This window comes from Anolis carolinensis, chromosome 3 (assembly GCF_035594765.1).
Source record: "Anolis carolinensis isolate JA03-04 chromosome 3, rAnoCar3.1.pri, whole genome shotgun sequence".
NCBI lineage: Eukaryota > Metazoa > Chordata > Lepidosauria > Squamata > Dactyloidae > Anolis > Anolis carolinensis.
Window position 1 is genome coordinate 213,149,739 of NC_085843.1, and position 21,132 is coordinate 213,170,870.

General features: G+C 39.9%; 1 protein-coding gene across 11 annotated transcripts in view; it reads right to left on the reverse strand.

Moving 5' to 3' along the window:
• Positions 1-21,132, reverse strand: part of pcdh15 (protocadherin related 15) — a 1,032,943-nt gene that overhangs the window by 554,764 nt on the left and 457,047 nt on the right. For 2 of the 11 annotated variants that reach the window (XM_062977491.1, XM_062977489.1), the window contains exon 1: positions 15,993-17,305. The exons of the other annotated variants lie outside the window; for them this stretch is intronic. The gene's annotated coding sequence lies outside the window, so the exon portion shown is untranslated. Of the gene's footprint in view, positions 1-15,992; positions 17,306-21,132 lie in introns of those variants that run through there. 11 annotated transcript variants of the gene reach the window in all.

Consider the following 21,132-nt stretch of genomic DNA (forward strand, 5'->3'; position numbering starts at 1 on the left):
TGGTAGCAGACACCAGGCATGCTATGGCTAGTGTCCATCATTGGTCAGCTAATGTGACATTGGATAGGGCACCCAAGTGACAGGAGAGAGGAGGAACAGAAAAAGAATTATAGCTCCTTTCCCTTCTCCTTTCTTTTATTGCCCTTCTGTGATCGCTTCAGCCAATGTCACTCCAGGTGACGGGTGATGAACACTAGCCATGGCAGATGCTGCTAGAACAACAGGAAAGAGATGGTTAGTGCTCTCCTATGTCTCTGGGACACCCGAGCCCAGGACTATAGAATGGCCATGTAAACAGTTCTGGCTGGTTCAGTCTTAGAAGTGGCCCAACTGTTTAAACTGACCCAAAGTTGCGGTTTGATCTAGATGCTTTTTTTTAAATAACTTTAGCTACACTCAACACCTTTAGTGACTTAGACAAAACAGAGTGCTATAAATATAATTAATAAATTTATCTTGTTTGTCTCGATAATTGCTGGTATGTGCCTTCAACTCAGTTCTGATTTATGACAACTCTAAGGACAATCCATCCCAGTGTCTGTCTGGCAAGATTTGTTCATTTTTTTTTACCTTATCATCTGAGGCTGACATTGTGATTTGCCAATCATTACCTAGTAGATTTCCTTGTCCGAGCGTTAGTGTCTAAGTCTAATATGCAAAACACTGGCTCTGTCTTGACAGTATCCTCAGTCAACTTCACTGGATAGTTCTCTGTTTTGATATTACTGATCTTCAAAAAGAATAGGACAATTGTTTTTGTTAGCCTACCGTTGAAAATTTCCCAATCTTTTTATCATTTTAGCTGTCATTTTCTGTATCTTTGACCAACCAATAATTCTTGAGAAGGGACACTAAAAACACATCTAGCTTTTAAAACTCACTGATTTACATGATGGGACTTAAATAACAATTGCATTTGCAAACCTTCTCCAAATAATGCTAATGAATTTGGTATTTAACAACCATTGCCAAAGTTCAGAGTATATCAGTGTATATGTAAGCAAAGATATTTTGTTCTAGTACTTTATTTTGGTTTTATATAGAATAACAGCTGCTTATTTTCCAAGGGGATGTTATTTTGTACTCATTAATTCTGATAAGCACATTTATGTTTTTTTTAATGTTCTGGTGATATCATTATTATTCTGAAAATATTTAGTAAAAGTTATTCTTTGCCTTCACTGAGCAATAAATTGATGTACTCTAATAATGAAAGTTTTGATTATGGTAGAAAATAAATATAGCAAAAAGTGTAACACCAGAACACCAAGCGTAATATGTAAAATAAGTAATAAACTTGTCTCTTTAATGCTAAAGCAAATTAAAAGAAAGTGTCCCTGGACAAACAAATTGTACTTCCATACGGATTCAGTGATCCAAAATCACTGAAATGTCACTCTGACTCCATTCTAAAACAACAGGGAAAGCATTCATTAGTTTGACTTGCTGTTAGAATGATGCACTTCATTAAGTCTATGGTTGTCTTCATTTACACAGGAAGCTGTTGTTAATTCTAGTGGCCATGTTCAAGCTTTCCTTTCACTGGATATGGAAATGAAAGACTTTGAAATAACAGCAATCACACTTCTCAAAGCAAAAGAACATTTATACCCCAGTGAGAGAGTCATCTTTTTATTGACAGACTGACTGGCTGTTCTATTCTGTCTGTTCATCCTGAGTAAACACAATTCTTCCTAACACTATCCATCACCATAACCCAGTGATAACCCTATGAACAATTCAAAGGATCTCTATAACAATTCATTAAAGATTTGTGGAAATTTATTTCTAGACTATAGCAAAATTATTTCTAGCATCTACAAGTATAGAGAAAATATGGAAGCAATTGTGTTCAGATTAAATGCAGTCACCACAAAAAGTTCACTACAAATACTTCAGCAACAAGAGCTCTAATATTCATGAAGTGTCAACAACATTTGTGAATGCTTAGAACCCTGGAATATATAATTTTAACAGCACTGTGGTTATAATGTGGGGCTTTATAGTACTGAGGGCAATTCATACAATTCATTGCATGCGTGATAGTCATGGGAAGGCTTTGCACGTTCAGCACTGGGGAACAATCATGTTCACATCCATACAGAATGCAGTTTTTGTCTTGCCCATTTCAAATGCTCAAAAAGCAGCTTTTGCAGTTTCATCTCATACAGTAACAACAACAAACTGAAGGCTGCAGAAGCTAAAGGATGCATGTGAATGAATCAGAATAAAACAGCTGTGAGCCAAAAGAGAGAAAAAGTCCCCTGCTCCCCCAAAGCTATCAATCTCCAAGCTGATGTGAGAACAGGCCCTCATTATAGATGTTAAGAAATCTTTAAGAACAATTGCAAACATTTATTTGGTCACATTTTAATATAGATTTGAATTCAATTGTAAGTCTTATCTAGAGTATATTTCCTGAATCAGTAGAAACTAGGTGAGTAACTTATGTAAGTTATCTATTTGCTAGGTCCACTCTAAGAGTAAGTTAATTCAGTGGAATTTATAATTAGATGTATGTCGCACCATATACATATACATGACCTTCCTCCAAGGAATCAAGGGCAACATAAATATTTCTATCCCATCTTTAGTGAAGTTTAGGACTCAAGGTGGTTCTACACAGACACTATAATGCAGTTTGAAGCCAGCATGTGAGGGGGGTATCCACAAAACGTACACCCCCAATGCACCCTGCAATTTGCTATAAACCAGAAAGTGTGTTAGAAAAACTCACCAGAAAGACGAGAACAAGCCAGATAATGTGCTGCAGCTGATCACAGTATATCCCACGCAGAGCTTGAAAGTGGGGTGATCCTGAACAGTCATGGATATGCATACCAGTAAATTTCAGTGGACTGATTAAGAAAGAGGCCCTGCATTTTCCAGAAACTGTCTAACCGTGGATCCTGAGTTTTCTGAGTTTGGTTCTGCTCTGCAATCAGTGGAGATTATGTCCACTCTCCCAGCTTCAAACCATTTCCTGGGAATTTTGTGTAGGTGCTACACAACATTTTTTTTATTTGTGTCAGGAGCAACCTGAGTCGCTTCTGGTGTGAGAGAATTGGCCGTCTGCAAGGATGTTGCCCACAGGATGCCCGGATGTTTTTGATGTTTTACCATCCTTGTGGGAGGTTTCTTTCATGTCCCCGCATGGAGCTGGAGCTGATAGAGGGAGCTCATCCTCACTCTCTCCAGGTTAGATTCAAACCTGGCAGCTTCAGGTCAGCAACCCAACCTTCAAGTCACAAGGCTTTAACTCACTTTGCCACCAAGGGCTACCAGTTTGTTTTAATCCACTTCTAAACTGGATTACAGTGTTTGTGTAGAATTTTGCTCATGAGTCATTGCAACCGCACAACACTGATTTGGTGTCGTAATTCTTAACCAATTTTCTTCTCAAAGGAGGCAATAAATAACTATATCAATTTCTTCCTCTGAGACTTATTCTGTGCAAAACCCACATGTTGCTTTGTTTAGAAAACATAATTTTATATGCTGAAAACCATTTAAGAGCAGAAAATCATATTGCACATCAGCCCTGCATTCTTTTCAGTGAAGTTTCTCAACTCTCAAAAAACCCACAATTTTATTTTTTGAAAAATTTAAAAATATACATCCTGCCCCTATGTTGATGTATTATGGGCTAACTGTCATACTTTATTACTAACAGTCATTATAGTAGGGCTTTAGGACAGTGTGTGGCATAATAATAATAATAATAATAATAATAATAATAATAATAATAATAATAATAATAATAATAACTTCTTTGTTTATACCCCGCCACCATCTCCCCACGGGGTGGCTGATATGGGGCAAGGCCCGACTAGCACAATTTACAAAACAACAGTATAAATACATTGAACTATACAAAAAAATGAAACACAGTAAGACAATAAAACAAGAGTTAATAATATCAATCAATCACCAAGTAAAATTCAGTCGACTTCATTGGTGGGGGGACTGCAGCAGCAATATAAAAATAACATCATCAGTTAAAATACCAGAATAAAAGGGACCTAATAAAATTCAGGATAGAGTTATAATGCCAACTGAGGCTGGTCATCCAGTGACTGTCTCACCAAAGGCCAACCTAAACATCCAGGTCTTCAGTTGTTTCTTGAAGGAGGATAGAGAGGGCACCAACCTAATCTCCCTGGGAAGGGAGTTCCAATGACAGATAGGTGTTCCCCACACCAATCCTTTGCCCTGACTAAGTGCAAGAAATCAACAGATGAAGTGCAGAACCAACCAAAGCTCAAAAAAACCAGCCTAAATGATGCCTTTTTCCTGTTTTCTGTCCACATTCCTTTCACTATGCCTGTCAGCCTAACTAGCCATTTAGCACTGAAAGTACTGATGATTAGCCCAAGTTCCCTACATGCAACACTGTAGATTGGGTAAGCCTGTTGGTGAGGGAGAGCAAAACTGTTATCTAGGCCATGTTATATTACGATCTATACTTTCCACTATGAAAGATGATTGGGCCAAGTTGCCTTATATACAGAAGTACCAGTCCCTACTTCCAATTGCTTGCCTCCTTATTGAAGGGTTCACTGAATGTGAGATTGTAGGACTAAAATCTTCTGTCAACATCAAGATATACAACAGTGATCCAGTCCAGTTGTTCCAATGCATGTGTTATTTGATATGTGCATTTGAAACTGTTCACAAGGAAAGGCTGAACATTCATCTTGAAGTCAATGCCTCCTGTGAACAGGAGCCCCATTGTGACCAAGGGATAATTTTCCCCACAGAAAGCAGAAGTAATTAAAAACCCCATTAGCTTGTGCAGTCAGTAACGAAGATTAACTATGTTAAGTTATAATCTGGGGTAAACTTCAAACACAGAACAATTTGTCTCTAATGTTACTAAACACGATCACAATGCAAATGGATAATAAAATAATTAGATCAATGTAGTAAACTTGTTACAATGCTGGCTAAATGATTTATGTTAATTTTAAAGCCCACTGGAACTATCTTATACTTGAATAACTATGAACAGATGGAAATCGATAAATGATACTGCCTTTGAAACAAAGGCATTAGTTTCCTCTAGATAATGCTATTAGATAATGATGTCTTTTAAAACAAAATATTCACATTTTGTGTTATTTTAAGATTAGAGTATAACTTTATAACATTTTGACACATGAAGATTTTTTTTTAGTTTGCTAAACATAACATAGCAATTTGCAATGCAATTTTTGTAACTTTTTAATTCTGAGATTTAGTACTAATTGTTTGCAGTACTGTGTAGAAAGAAAGGGAGAAGAAAGGTCTTTACTTTGTTGCAATTAAGTTTAGGCTAGTCTACTTATCTAAAGTGAAAAACAAATGTAGAGGAGCATGTTTGTGGCCCCTCCATATTTTGTTAGACTGCAACTCCCCTCACTCACACTATCCCTTATGCTGACAAGTACTGATGGGAGCTGCAGTCCAAGAGCATCTGAGGGCAACATTCTGACTATCTATGCATAAAAGCTCATTGAAGCTTACAATTCAACTTCTTCAAACAAGGTTTTCTTTTCTATTTTGTAATACTTTGTGTGAAAAGAACTTGAAGTCCCAGCTATCCCAAAATTGCTTTCCACTGCTATAATGTTTATGGAAGGAGAACAATTGATTCAGAAGTTAACTGTACAAAGGTGATGACTTAGGTTAACATATGAATCAGTTCTTTGGGCAGAAATGATTGCAAAACTTAAGTATTCTGCTTGAAAGTTCTGTCATATTTCAAAATTCATACCGCTCTGAAGTTTTGAAGAACCTGTGCTTTTGAATTCCACAGAATTAATAAAGGGGAGACAAATATTATGGATCAAATATCAATATTTGAAGTAGATGCATTATGAGCCCACCACTTCCTCTTGATTATGAAAAAGGTGCTGTATTCTTTGTAGGAAGCTTAATTTCTGTACAAAGTTGCATAGTTTTGTACAAGTGAATTATGAATTGTATTTGAAAACTGTGAAGTCTCATACAATATTGTGCTCCTAGATTATTGCTTTCTCTTATTCCATGTTCTCCCTTTCCTCCACAAGGAGGTATCTTACAATACTATACTTCTCTGACATTTATCTTCAAATAGCAATCTTGTACGAGGTAGGTTATGCTGAGAGACTGTTAAAAATCATGCTCTCTGAGCACATAGTCTCCAGAAGCCAGTATTTGCTGAGAGAAAGTGAGTCAGTGACTTGGTTGCAGGAGGACTTAGCAGCTACTAGCTCTCTGTATAGCTTCAGAGCTTTGTAAAGAGGTGAGGCCAAAAGGGGTGTTTTGTGTGTGTTTAGCAAGAGAGTTTTGGGGGTGATTACTGAATACAGATGGTGAGTATGTTGCTACAGTCACCTGCAACAGTAAGTACATGTTGACTTCTTGTTAGAGAATGTGGATATCTATACCTGCAGCAAATGAAAGTTGGTAGCCCTGTTGGAAGAAAAAGTCCAGCAACTTGAGACACACGTATCTATTCGTCAACATATTAGGGATCATGAGGCATTCTTGGACAAAACAATGCAGTCTTTAAATGGACGAGGAACATGCAAGGAGCATCTCTGAGGAGGAGATCAGCTCCCACACACAAAAGCATACATTTGGAGAAATGTGACACATAGAAATAGAATGGCCAGGGATTCTTCTGTAACTTTGGAGATACAAAATTGATTTGAAGCCTTCTCGATTATAAGTAACAACAACAAGAGCAGCAGTGTCAGTCCTCAGAGAATGTGGTGACTTTGAAAAACACAGCACATGGAATGGGATTAAACAGAGGCTAGGTGGCCATCTATTGGGAGTACTTTGATTGTGTAGCCCTGCATGGCTGGCCCTTGTGGTCTCTTCCAACTTTTTGATTCTGTGATTCTAAGTTGAATGGCTTAGTGAGAATTCCAAGCATCTCCAAGTCTCGGTCCACTGACTTTCCACATAAGATAAGGTCTTTGTGGATGGTTATAGAAATATTGGAAGAGGCAGCTTCTCTACTAGAACTGAGCCAGAATTCTCTTTTTAGTATCATACTTATTATATTTCCCCAAGTGTTTTTAGTTTTTTATGTACTTTGGCATTTCACCTGCTGATTTGTTTGTAAATTTTTCATGGTAGAGCCTGGATAAACATATTCCAAGTACCCCAAAGACTGATACTTAAGCTTCAGAGTGTAGCCTTTGAACTAGCTTACAGTGCACAGCTTCTAGAAGAGAAGGAGCTATCGTCTCTCAACTGCTTCTGTCAGACACAGCCTCTACAATAGGTTAAAATCTTTCTAGATATTTAGGACTACCTTTTCAATCATTAAACTGATCTATTAATACAATGCCTTTAAACTACAGGAAAGGAGATTTCACCTTAACATTAGGAAGAACTTCCTCACTGTGATAGCTATTTGGCAGTGGAACTCTTTCCCCCAGACTGTGGTGGAGGCTCCTTCTTTGGAGGCTTTTAAGCAGAGGCTGGATGGCCATCTGTCGGGGCTGCTTTGAATGTGATTTCCTGCTTCTTTGCAGGGGGTTAGACTGGATGGCCCATGAGATCTCTTCCAACTCTATGATTCTATGATTCTATGAATTTGTCTCTCTGTAAATCTCAATACAGTTACCAAAAATTTAATGCAGGATTATAATGGAACAAGGAAAATGGATCAGTCCAAGTCAGCAGGTGAAATTGCCCAGAAGCATGGTTGTAAAACTGAAAAATTAACTGGAATGAGAAGGCTGCTCAAGCTGAACTTGCCAATCAAAAAATGAAACAACATTGCTTGTACTTAGTGACACAAATTTCAATGTGAAGGGTATAACTTATCTTAATATAATAAAGATTTATTTAACAACTGCACAGGAAAAAAACATTTTTTGCATTAAAAAGGCTTTTTTTCTGGCATCAGTAAGAAACAATATGAAGAATAGACAACAGTAAAGCCCCAGGACCTGATGGAATTACAACTATCTATTATAAGGTTTTTGCAGAGCAAACAATTCCACATTTAAAGAAATTGATGAACCAAATTTTAAACCAACAAAAGGTCCCAGAATCCTGGAAGATGGCCACAATTACAATGTTACACAAAGAAAATCTTGACCCTACAGACATAAGAAACTCCAGGCCCATTTCACTTCTGAATATAGTCTACAAAATTTTGACAAGTATACTGGCTGAAAGACTGAAAAACCTTTTAAATGTTTGGATACAAGATGAGCAGACAGGATTTCTACCACATTAACATTTGAAAGATGTCAGGAACATTATTGATATTATTAAACATTATGAAGCAAACAATCAAAAAGAATTTGCCTTATTATCTCTTGATGCTGAAAAAGCATTTGATAACTTAAACTGGGATTTCTTTAAAATATTAATGAAAGAGTTGGATGCGGGTTACCAATTTACAAATGCAATTAATGCAATTTATGATAATCAATTTTTTTGGAAGGTGAGGCGAGGCTATTGTTTTGAAAGTGCTGGCTTCCTGTTGAAGCTTTCTGAGCCAGAAGCTGAACTCAAGTGGCAGCTGAGTTCATGCAGAGGTGAGGAGAGGAAGCAAGAAGGCAGCTTTGCTCCTTCGCTTTAGGTAAGGCCTGTCTAAGATTTCCTTAAAAACCTGAGACTGTCATGAGTGGAGTGCCGCAGGGTTCCGTCCTGGGTCCAGTTCTGTTTAACATCTTTATTAACGACTTAGACGAAGGGTTAGAAGGCACGATCATCAAGTTTGCAGATGACACCAAACTGGGAAGGATAGCCAACACTCCAGAAGACAGGAGCAGAATTCAAAATGATCTTAACAGACTAGAGAGATGGGCCGAAACTAACAAAATGAAGTTCAACAGGGATAAATGCAAGATACTTCACTTCGGCAGAAAAAATTGAATGCAAAGATACAGAATGGGGGACGCCTGGCTAGACAGCAGTACATGTGAAAAAGATCTTGGAGTCCTTGTGGACAACAAGTTAAACATAAGCCAGCAATGTGATGCGGCTGCTAAGAAAGCCAACGGGATTTTGGCCTGTATCAATAGTGGTATAGCGTCTAGATCCAGGGAAGTCATGCTCCCCCTCTATTCTGCCTTGGTCAGACCACAACTGGAATACTGTGTCCAATTCTGGGCACCACAGTTGAAGGGAGATGTTGACAAGCTGGAATGTGTCCAGAGGAGGGCAACTAAAATGATCAAAGGTCTGGAGAACAAGCCCTATGAGGAGCGGCTTAAAGAACTGGGCATGTTTAGCCTGCAGAAGAGAAGGCTAAGAGGAGACATGATAGCCATGTACAAATATGTGAGGGGAAGTCATAGGGAGGAGGGAGCAAGCTTGTTTTCTGCTGCCCTGCAGACTAGAACACGGAACAATGGCTTCAAACTACAGGAAAGCAGATTCCACCTGAACATCAGGAAGAACTTCCTTACTGTGAGAGCTGTTCGGCAGTGGAACTCTCTCCCCCGGACTGTGGTGGAGGGTCCTTCTTTGGAGGCTTTTAAACAGAGGCTGGATGGGCATCCGTCGGGGGTACTTTGAATGCTATTTCCTGCTTCTTGGCAGGGGGTTGGACTGGACAGCTCATGAGGTCTCTTCCAACTCTACTATTCTATGATTCTAAAAAGCAAAAATCACAATAAACTCTCAAGAATCAAAAAGCTTTAAAATATTTAAAGGCACAAGAAAAGGTTGCCCTTTGTCCCCATTGATTTTTGTAATGGCATTAGAAATTCTGCTCAACAACATAAGAGAAGATAAAAATCTGACCCGGACAAAAATTAGGAAAGAAAGCTATAAAACCAGAGCCTTTGCGGATGACATGATTCTCATTATTGAGGATCTGATACAAACATAAGGAATTGGATATACAAGATTGAAGGATTTGGTAGACTATCAGGACTCAAAATAAATAAAAATAAAACAGTGCTGTTGACAAAAAAATGTCAAAGAGAAGACAAGAGGAATTAGCTAAAATAACAGGTTTACAAATAGTAAACAAAATGAAGTACTTGGGTCTAATAATTGCGGCTAAAAATTCTCAACTTTTGAAGAATAATTATGAGCAAAAATGGCAGGAGATAAAGAAAGAGAATGAAAATTGGAAATACTTAAATCCATCACTAATGGGGAGGATAGCATCAATCAAATGAACATCTTACAAAAAATGTTATATTTATTCCAAACACTGCCAATAATTAGAAATATACAGATTTTAAAAGATTGGAATGAAGGTTTAATGAAGTTTGTTTGGCCGGGAAAAAAACCAAGAATAAAATGTTCCCAATTTAACGAATAAAAAAGAGGAGGTTTTGGCCTACCCGATTTAAAGCTCTACCACAAAGCATGTGGGTTAATGTGGATAAAGGATTAGACGACTCTTGAAAGACCAAAAATATTGACTTTAGAAGGTTTTGACTTAAGAAAGGGTTGCCATGCTTATATTTGGTATGAGAAAAAACATGTGGAAAAGAATTTTAGGAATCATTTTATAAGATCATCATTAATAAAAATTTGGGGAAAGTAAAGAAATATATTATATCTTGAAACCCCATTTTGGATCTCTCCCTTAGATGCATGTCAAAGGAGAGTCTAGGTTGGCAAAGCTGGCCGACTCATAAAGATATACTTATAAAAATGAATAGAAATTTTTAATTAAAAAATCAAGAAGAAAATATCTCCTGGTTCCAGTATAGACAGATGAAAGAATTTTACGATAAAGACAAGAATATGGGATTTGCAGAAAAAGACTCCATTTGGGACAAAGTAATGTTGATGGAAAAGAAAGTCATTACCAAAATGTATAAGAAATTATTAGAATGGGCCACAGAAACAGAACAAGTAAAAAATGCATGATAAATGGGTGGCAAACATAGGTCATACAATAAAATTTGAAGAATGGGAGAACAATTTGGAATCACAAAATAAAGCACACTTATTCATATGACTTAAAAGAAAACTGGTACAAAATGATGTACCAGTGGTATATAACACCACAAAAACTTGCCAAATGTTATAAAATTCATCAGATAAATGTTGGAAATGTGGTACTCAGACAGACATGTTCTTCTATACATGGTAGACATGTGAAGTAGCAAGAAAACCTTGGATAGAAATCCAAGAGAAAATCCAGAAAATGTTGGATATAAAAATTAAAATGGAACCAGAATACTTTCTTCTAGGAATGCTAGATATAGAAAAAAAAAGAGATTCTTTTTAACTATTTAGTAACCAGAGAAAAGGCCCTCTCCCTCATCCCCACCAAACCTGCTTGAGATGGCGGCAGAAGTGAGAGAAGGGCCTTCCCCACAGATCTTAGAACCTGTGTGGGTTCTTAGTGGAAGATGCAATCACGAAGATAGGTAGGTCCTGAACCGTTTAGGGCTTTGTAGGTAATAACCTGCACCTTAAATTGGGCCTGTAAACTAATCGGCAGCCAGTGGACCTGTTTAAATAGGGGGATGGGAATTTTCTCCCTCCTTATATTTATTTATTTATTTGCAGTATTTATATTATGCCCTTCTCACCCCGAAGGGGACTCAGGGTGGATCACATTATACACACATAGGGCAAACATTCAAGGCCCATAAACACATCAAACAGAGACCGAGACAGACAGATGCAGAGGCAATTTAACCTTTTCCTGAGGGGATGTTCGATTCTGGCCACAGGGGGGAGCAGCTGCTTCATCATCCACTCTGACGGCACTTCCTCATTCCAGGTCGTAAATTAGTTAAACTTGCCTCCCACTTTTTTATAAGTGGTACCTTATTTCCTGCTTGATAGATGCAACTATCTTTCGGGTTGCCAGGTCAGCAATGAGCAGGGGCTTTTTTTAAAAAAAATTAATTGACGGGTGCTCACCCCGCCATGGGCTGGCTTCGAACTCATGATCTCATGGTCAGAGTGATTTATTTCAGCTGTTCAACAGTCTGTGCCACAGCCCAGCCCCATGTAGCCTGTGCCACAGCCCGGTTGCATGTAGGGTAGATGATTTTTTCATCTACCCTATGGAGAATCAGGCAACTGACTAAGGGTGGTGTTTTAAATATGTTTCCATGGCAGATACAATCCAGTGATACACCTACTGGTGTGTAGGATTTTGTGTAGGATGGGAATTTGAAACTTCTGTGTATCATGAGATCTTTGGGTTGGGGGAAGATCTCCTGTCTTTGGGGCTCGTCTCTGAGTTTTTGTCTCCACCATAAGTGGCCTGGTGGCTTATATACACTGGGTAGCTTTCAAGTTTATTATTTCGACTTGGGAGCAACCCTGAGTTTCAGAAATTCCTCTCGGGCTATGGCATTTTTGCCAAGGAGAAGCCTGAGGTTCTAGTTTGGGGAGGCTCACTACTAGAGCTGCTCTTGCCGCAAATTACTCCCCCCCCCCATTTACATTTCCTTATCACCAAAACAATTAAATAAGTAACAGCTAATGAAGTTGCTCTTAGTTCATCCCATCTCTGTTATCTAGTCTCTTTATTCCTTGAGTTAGACAGCAACAATATTTATACTGAGACTATGGTACAAGACAGTAAATCTGAACGTCAGAGGAAAAGTGAAGTGCAGATCATGATAACATTTTTGGTGTTTTGGTGATAATGTATTTTTTCTGTTTTAATTATTAGCTGCCATGAAGATAAGTGTCTGAAAAAGAAATGTGAATGTAGTAATGATGAAATCAAACCTTTCAGTTTAATAATTGTGATAAAAATACATTACATAGGCTTATGGGGATTCTTCCATAAATATGCACTGGGGGGAGAAGCCCTCTCAACTAGGAGTGCATCTACACCAGGGGTCTGTTCGGCCTGTGGGCCGAATGCGGCCCTCCAAGGTCATTTACTTGGCCCCTGTCCTAAACTTTAGACTTAGGGTTGACCTAAGTCTGAAATGACTTGAAGGAACACAACAACAACAATCATAATGTTGGACTATTTAATCATTGTCTGCCCCCCAACAGTCTGAGGGATTTTGAACCGGCTCTTCACTTAAAAAGTTTGAGGACCCCTGATCTATACTGTAGAATTAATTCAGTTTGACAACATTTTAACTGCCATGGCTTAATGCTATAGAACCATTGGAACTGTAGTTTTACAAGGTACTCAGCTTTCTTTACCAAACAGTGCTTGTACCTCACCAAACTGCAAACACCAGGATTCTATAGCATTGAGCCATGGTAGTTAAAGTGGTGCCAAACTGAACTAATTCTACAGTGCAGGTGCACCATAGGTTTGGACATGGGAATTTGCATGTATCAGCATAAAAATAATTCAAATAGTTTTTCTTATGTGATCTTGAGAATGTATCCTTTAATGCATGATGGATATTCTAATCAGTAATTCTGCTTACAAAACTAAGTGGCAGGGTTAATTAATTGGCAATAACAAAAGTTTAAGTCTGTAAGTGTAAATGGCTTATTTTGGTATGGCAGGACAAGATAAGTTTAGGATGGCTTAGAATTTTGACACTGCTCAAAGTGGAACATACCAAAACACTAGACTACTGCTGAAGTATTGAACTTGAAGTAAGAACTCTAGATGTAGACTTAGGAGCCCTTCACATGGCCCTTTTGGGCCATGCCATTGCGCTGACAATTGCTGGTGAAAGGGAAGGCACATGGGGTAGCTTATGGTACCCTACATGTCCTCCCTTCTCCCCTCATCACATGAAGGGCAGCAATGCGCATTGCCCTTTTTGCCATCACATGGCAAAAAGGGGAGGAAAGTGCAGATAGCTCAGTTGGAGCTACCCAAGCTACACTTTTCTCTGTAGTGGAGGGGAAAGCACCTCTAAGCACTTTTCCTCCACTTCGGGAGGAATATGGGTGGGGCCTGCTGTGTGTCATGTGATGGCATATGGCAGGCCCAGTCCTTGCCACACACAAAAGCAGCAAAATGGGTCAAAAATGCCCCATGTGAAGAGGTTGTGACTCTAATGTAAACTTTTGTACCCTGAACTATGTATACATTTATTACATGATCTTTGAGATAGCAGCAGAACCTTAGCAGTTTTGCTGCAATGTGATTACCCCATAAAGGTAAAGTATTTTGCTCACCTATTCACATTTGATGGAATACACATGGAGTGGTGATGTTACTTCTAATTAGCAAGTTAAGATGACTCACCAGGCCAATTCATCTTTTATTGTTTAATTCAACAAAGCTAATGTCTCATCTTGACTACCATTTCCAATTTAAATGCTATTTAATTTTAAAAAATATCAGTGGCACACATGAATCAATACCCTAGAATAAAATAATGCTATCCAAAGAGTATTAAGAACTTTGTCACCACTATTTTTACAGGTGATTGCTCTGTTGGCAAAGCTATTACACCTGAGCTGAGATGACATGAGATGACAATGCAATTATTCCAACCAGTGATTTAAGACAAGTAGATAACTATAAAGCTGAGAAGACATTTCAGACTTGCTACAGTCTGCACACTCACCATTCAAGGGTAACGTGTGTGATAAAGTGATTGAGGCTAAAATTCAAGCCTAAGCACATCATTACATCAACTGAGAGGGTGCAGTGCTTTGTCATTAAGGGGAACAGTAGTCTCATTAAACTGCACTCTCATTTCATAGGGCTCGGTCTAAAAGAGACCAGGTGGATTATGTTGCTGAAACTGAAGTAACATCACAACTAGACAGAAGTATCAAGTAACCAATTGCCAGCCATGAGTCGACCAATTCAGATAAAAGAGGAAAAAATAATTAGACATCAGAACTAGAAAAACATAAAAAGTTGGAATTTTCACCCTTTCTATGATGAGACAGACATAATGCATTACTAATTGAAATTTACCCTGCTGCATAAATTACTTCTTCTGATTATAAAAGAAACATTAGCTTTGTCTCCTGCCATATTAACTTACCACTGGTATCAATTAGCTATCTGTAAGAATTAGTTTTCTATGTGAATCAGACAGATATGGATATAAAGTTCAACTTGTGAACATTAAAATCTTTATGTATGTATATATATACACACACACACACACACACACACACATATATAGCCTCAACTTCATATAAGAAGAAATTATCCTGCCAAAAGCTTGTTAGATTAACTTGAAGATGTCAGTTACACAAGATAAAATACTATAGCTAGATGCATTTTTAAATTTTTAAATAAAGTGAAATTCTTGGCACACTTGTTTAAGAAATTTCCTTCTGACATTCTACAAGTAAAACACAGCAACTCTCCCCAAAAGTTATTCCTGCAGCTGCTTTGTATTCTTGTAAAGTGCTCATTACTGCGAATAATAAACCAACGCTTCAGCACAGCTTTCTAATTAACTTAATATATGGATCAAATCTTGCCTCATTAGACAACTAGTAAAATACAGCCGCTTGTTTCTGGATAGTAGCCTCCTCATCTATTTTCTCTTGACAAAACCAAAACAGAGACATCACATCTATAATTAAGGTATCTTTCTCAGCACCGTTCTAAGAAACAGCACACAGATAGTAGTTTACACTGCAATTGTGAACAGACAAGAATTTTAAAAAGCACAACACAAGCAAAATCTGGCAAGCTATAGGAGTTAATATAGAGAAGACAGAGTTTTAAGAGTGAGAAATACTTTAGCATCTTCTAAAACAAATGGCTTGCAACACTTCATTACTGCCTGCTTCTAGCTATAAAACTCAAAGCAAACAATTCGTTTCCTAGATGTCTTACTTTTCTCTTTGATAAAATCTCCACTTTTTCAGGTACTTTACTGTCAGTTTCAGTTTAAAGTGGGGATAAAATAACTTACTCAACAGCTGAAAGTTTAGTGCTTAGCCAACGCAGAGTTATGCCTTAAGTTTTGCCCGCCGTGCCCGCTTATTGAATGCATCTCACATAAGAAGAACGAGGCTTCATATATATTTTTTCCATTTCAAGGTAAACAAGGTAAGGTGCAGAACTGCAGCAATCGCTTTGCAAAAGAAACATTTAGCATCATCACAGCCCCAATAAGCACAAACATTCTCTCTTTTTTTTTTTAAAAAAAAAAGGGAAAAAATACCTGGTTCTCATATTAGATCACAGAGCCACAAAAACATTCTCCACGTTTCTGCTGTGCACTCCAGCTGCTTTAGTCATCACAAGTAACTGGCCATAGACTCCAAGCAGGAATTTGTGTGCCCTCTATCTGCAGCTATTAGCTCAGCACATTGATTCACTGGCATTAAAGCAATAGCAATTAGCTGCCCTGCTCTCAGCAGCTATTGGAGAGACGGAGAGAAAAAGACAGAGGGGAGAGAGAGAGCTGAGTGGGCTAAACTCTACAGTGACCACGGAGCTCTTGCTGGCAATTAGTAGCAGGTGCTACAGCCCTAAGACAAATTGATATCCCACTGATAATCGGAGCAAGCTCCTCGAATGTCCGGGGTGTCCAATCAGCCTTTGCCAAGGGCTCCGTGTTTTCTCTCCCCCTCCCCACTTTATCAGTAACAAAGGAGTACAGCAGCTTACGTTCATTTGCAACATATCATTTGACCAGAAAGGAATAATCTCCTTAAAGCCTCTCAGCACCAGCAGTATGGACAGTTAAGTCTACTTTGTGCTAAATCTGCTAGGCAAGCAAATGAAATAAATAAATAAATAAAGGACCCGGCTTTCTATTAAGAAAGTATTTTTATCTGTTTTTTGCCTTTCTAAGCAAACAGTAGCAGCTTTCCTGTCTATTGAGGTTTTAAAATACTTGGCACTATTTTCATTCCTGCAACGATGTATCATGGCTTTAAGGAATCTTCCATTAATGTCCTACAATTTCATGCAGTTTCAAGATACAGTGATGCCTTGACTTCAGAGTTTAATTCATTCCATGATCAAGCTCTCAACTCAAAATGCTCTTATCTCAAAATGAATTTTCCCATTGAAATGCTATCAATCCGTTCTGGCACCCCAACCCTATCCTCCCCTATTTTTGTTAGGGTTTTTAAAATAAGAAAATGTACTTTATAAATAACAATGAACCAATCCGTTGATTTATTAATGCTCCAACCAATGGTCATATGCATTTACAGAAACAACATCAAACAAACATCTATACAAACATCTATACAAAAAGTTGTGGCAAGGAAGTACAAAGTGAAAAGGCCTAAGCATAATTTTCTTCATGCTGTACTCATTTCAACCTCTCTCCCTCTCTTGCTCTCTCTCTCTCTCTCTCTCTCTCTCTCTCTTTTCATGAAGACAAACATACCAGGAATAAACACCACACAAAATCAACTAATCCACTAATGCTCCCTCTTAACTCAAAAAGCTGTTCTTATGTCAAAGCAAAACCTCGGCCAAGTGACAGCTCTTAACTCAAAATGCTCTAACATTGGGATGCTCTTAAGTAGAGGTTCAATTGAAGCACAATGAGCCTGATTTGGTCAAGATAAAAAGTCAGCATTGTCTTTGTCCCTAAGAAAGGAATATAATATTACAGTATATACAGTGTATATATGTTATGATTGAGCCTCATGGCTCTGTTACTGACAGACGTGGGCGTAAGACTCCTCGAGAGTCAGATACTCTCGAGGAGCGAGAGAGAAAAAGACTGCGAGACATATTTGCAGCACCATCTGACGAGGAGTCTTTCGAAGGGTTTACGGAGAGAATGGAGGAGGGGCTGGTTAGCTCAGAGGAGGATGAGATGGATTGGACTCGGGTAAGGGAGGAAGTGGGTGCCACTGGCCATGATGGGACAGAAGATGAATGGGGACCTTCAGGATTAGACCCATGGTTTAGCTGGAGGGATGGGACGGGATCCACAGCTGGAGATGCTGTTGGGCGTAGTCAGAGGTGTTCCAGCTCTGACGAGGAAAGTGATGAGGAAACGCCCGGGTTAAGGAGGACAGCTGACAGTGATGAAGATTTGTAACTGGCATAAAATGGGGCTTGAGAGCAATTGCAAATTGCGTTGGGCAAGGTAATCTGGGCAAACGCTTGGGATCCGTGTGTGTGTGGGACGCTTCCCTGAAGACTTGTGTGCTTTCCTGTGCTGTGACGTAAGTTGATTGGAATCCAGGGTCAGACGGCGGGAGGGATTGTGTGGGCATTTGTTTGTGCAAACCTGTGCTTACTCTTATTAGCTTGACCTTCCGTCGTCTTCTTGACGGACGCCATCTCCTGCTTTGAGAACTCGGACTGAACTGACTACGGCTTGTCTTCCCCCCTTCTTGGACTTGGAAAAACTACAAACGTCTGCTTCTGGCTTTGATCTACGGAACGGAACTGGTCTACTCAACTGCTACAATCCTTGGCTGATTTACTCGTGTTGGAGATCCTGTCTGCTGTGTGTGTGGGGGAGCGACGCAAGTTACTCTAAGCACAGTGTTGGCAGCAGAGAGGAATCTGCTGCCAATTAGTTGCATTCTTTGTATCTTTTGTTCCTTGGCTTTCGTTTCGTTTATACCCAGGCTGAAGCAAGCAGTTTGTTTTTACCCGGATTAAACTCCGGTTTAATCCGGTTTATCTTTTGAACATTTACTTTTGCCCCTTTTTGCTCCTAAAGGCAAAAACTGCCTGGCCCTTGTGTTTTACGGGCATTTTTGAGTTCTGTAATCTAATAAACTCTGTTACTTTGAATCTTGTGGCGTTCTGTCCTTGACAGATTGCCCAACGCCCATAAAAAGTTTATTGCAGCAATAAACCCGTCAGGAAGACGATGGATGAGTTAAGGGCCAAAGTAGACCAATTGCAAACGGCTTTTACCGTTATCCAAACAGCTCAGGCTGTGAAAGGACATGTTTTGACTCCTGAACGCTTTGACGGAACCAGGTGCAAGTTGCCAACCTTTTTGGCACAAGTGGAGCTTTATTTTTCTCAGCTCAGTGCTCATGCTTTTCCTACAGACACTAGCAAGGTGGCCTTTATTTTGAGTTTGTTGACCGGTCCCGCAGGACAATGGGCCACTAATTTAATTTTGGGAAATGACCCAGTCAAGGACAATTTGAATAATTTCAAAAAGTTGTTAACTGATACTTTTGGGGATCCTCTCCGCACGGAGAACGCTGGGTGGGCTCTGTATCGGTTGAAACAGGGAAAGGGGACTGTTTTGGATTACTTAAATAAGTTTAACCTGTATCGCCACCAGCTGGATTGGGGGGAAAATGCATTCATGCTTTTATTTACTGCCGGGTTAAGTGATATGCTCCAGGATGAATTAGCACGCTTGGAGCCGGCTGAAAGCTGGGACGCCTTAGTAGCTAAGGTGCTGCGTTTAGACGCAAGGTTCGAGGCTCGTAAACACTCAAAAGCAATGTGTGCGCCACCCATGCATGTAACCAGGGCACCTGTGGTGATGGGGGAAGAGCCCATGGAGCTTGGGGTCTTTAAAAAGCTGTCTACAGAGGAAAAGAGCCGTAGGAGGCAGCTGGGTTTGTGTTTGTACTGTGGGAATGCTGGGCATTTTGCCAAAAATTGTAATGTGAAACCTTCCCAGCTTTCGGGAAAAGGCCAGCCCTAGTGCGACGTGAGTCCAACGCACTAGGGCTCCTCAAGCAGTCAACTGAGGGGAGGAAGCATGTTTTCGTACCCATTACATTATCTGTTGGGGGAAGGGAACTTGTTTCTACTTTGGCACTGCTGGACTCAGGGGCAACGGTCTCCTATGTAGATATTGAGTTTGCTAAGAAGCATGGCATTCCTAGAGTGCGCAAGGCATGCGACGTGTGGGTGGAAGGAGCAGATGGGAGACTGCTGGAGACTGGGGTGGTTAACCATGAAACCTCAGCAGTAACGTGGGAGGTGCAGGGAGTAACGGGAACGTTTGTGTGGGATATTACGAGCTTGCCTAGATATGATGTGATCCTGGGGATGGATTGGCTAGCTGTAGTAAACCCACATGTAGATTGGGCAACACGTAAAGTGATCTTAAAGAGGCAGGATTGTTGCACTCTAAATGTTACTCATTCTGATATGGAGGGAGTGCCTGCTGAGTATGGGGAGTTCTCTGATGTATTTTGTAAAAGAGAAGCGGACAAATTACCACCGCACAGGCCATATGATTGCGCCATCAAGTTGGCAGAAGGTGCGAAACTGCCAGCAGGGAGGCTGTATGCCTTGACTGTACCGGAAAGGCAAGCTTTGCGGGAGTTTCTAGATGAAAATTTAGCCAAGGGGTTTATTCGCCCATCTAGTTCTCCAACTGCGGCACCGGTATTCTTTGTAGCCAAAAAGACTGGGGAACTTAGGTTGGTCTGCGATTATCGGATCCTAAACAAATACACCATTCGGGATAGGTACCCGCTGCCTTTAATCTCGGAACTGTTATCAAGGGTGCAAGGGGCTAAGGTCTTTACCAAGCTTGACCTGCGGGGGGCTTATAACTTAATCCGTATACGGGAAGGGGATGAATGGAAGACGGCATTTAACACGTGTTTCGGATGCCACGAGTTCCGAGTCATGCCTTTTGGGCTTTGTAATGCTCCTGCGGTATTCCAGAGGTTCATGAACGATGTGTTCAGGGACCTAATTGACCAATTTTTAGTGATTTATTTGGATGATATCTTGATTTTTTCTAAGGACGAGAAAGAACATCGTCAACATGTCAAGCAGGTTCTGCACCGACTGCGGGCTAATGGGCTTTTCGCCAAGGCTTCCAAGTGCGTCTTTCATGTGCCTGAAGTGGAGTTCCTAGGTCATGTAGTGTCAGGTAGGGAACTTAAAATGGACCCACATAAGGTTGACGCCGTCAACTCATGGCAGGAGCTGAAGACTAAGAAGGATGTACAAAGGTTCTTGGGTTTCGCTAATTACTACCGGGAGTTTATTCCGAATTTTGCAAAGCTCACGGTACCTTTGACGCAGCTTCTGCGCAAGAAACAGCCATTTGTGTGGGGGCGGGAAGCTCACGAGGCGTTTCTACAACTAAAGTCTAGTTTTCAATCGGACAACATACTAACCCATCCTGATGTTGACAGACCGTTCGTGGTAGAAGCGGACGCTTCTAGCTACGCGTTGGGGGCTGTATTGTCTCAGAAGGATTCCTCAGGGACCTTGCGTCCCTGTGGATTTTACTCGCGGCAACTAACACCCTTCGAGCAGAACTATACCATATGGGAGAAGGAGTTGTTGGCGATTAAGGTGGCGTTTGAGGTGTGGCGGCACTGGCTTGAAGGGGCACGGCACCAGATCGTGGTCAGATCTGATCACAAGAACTTAGAGCACTT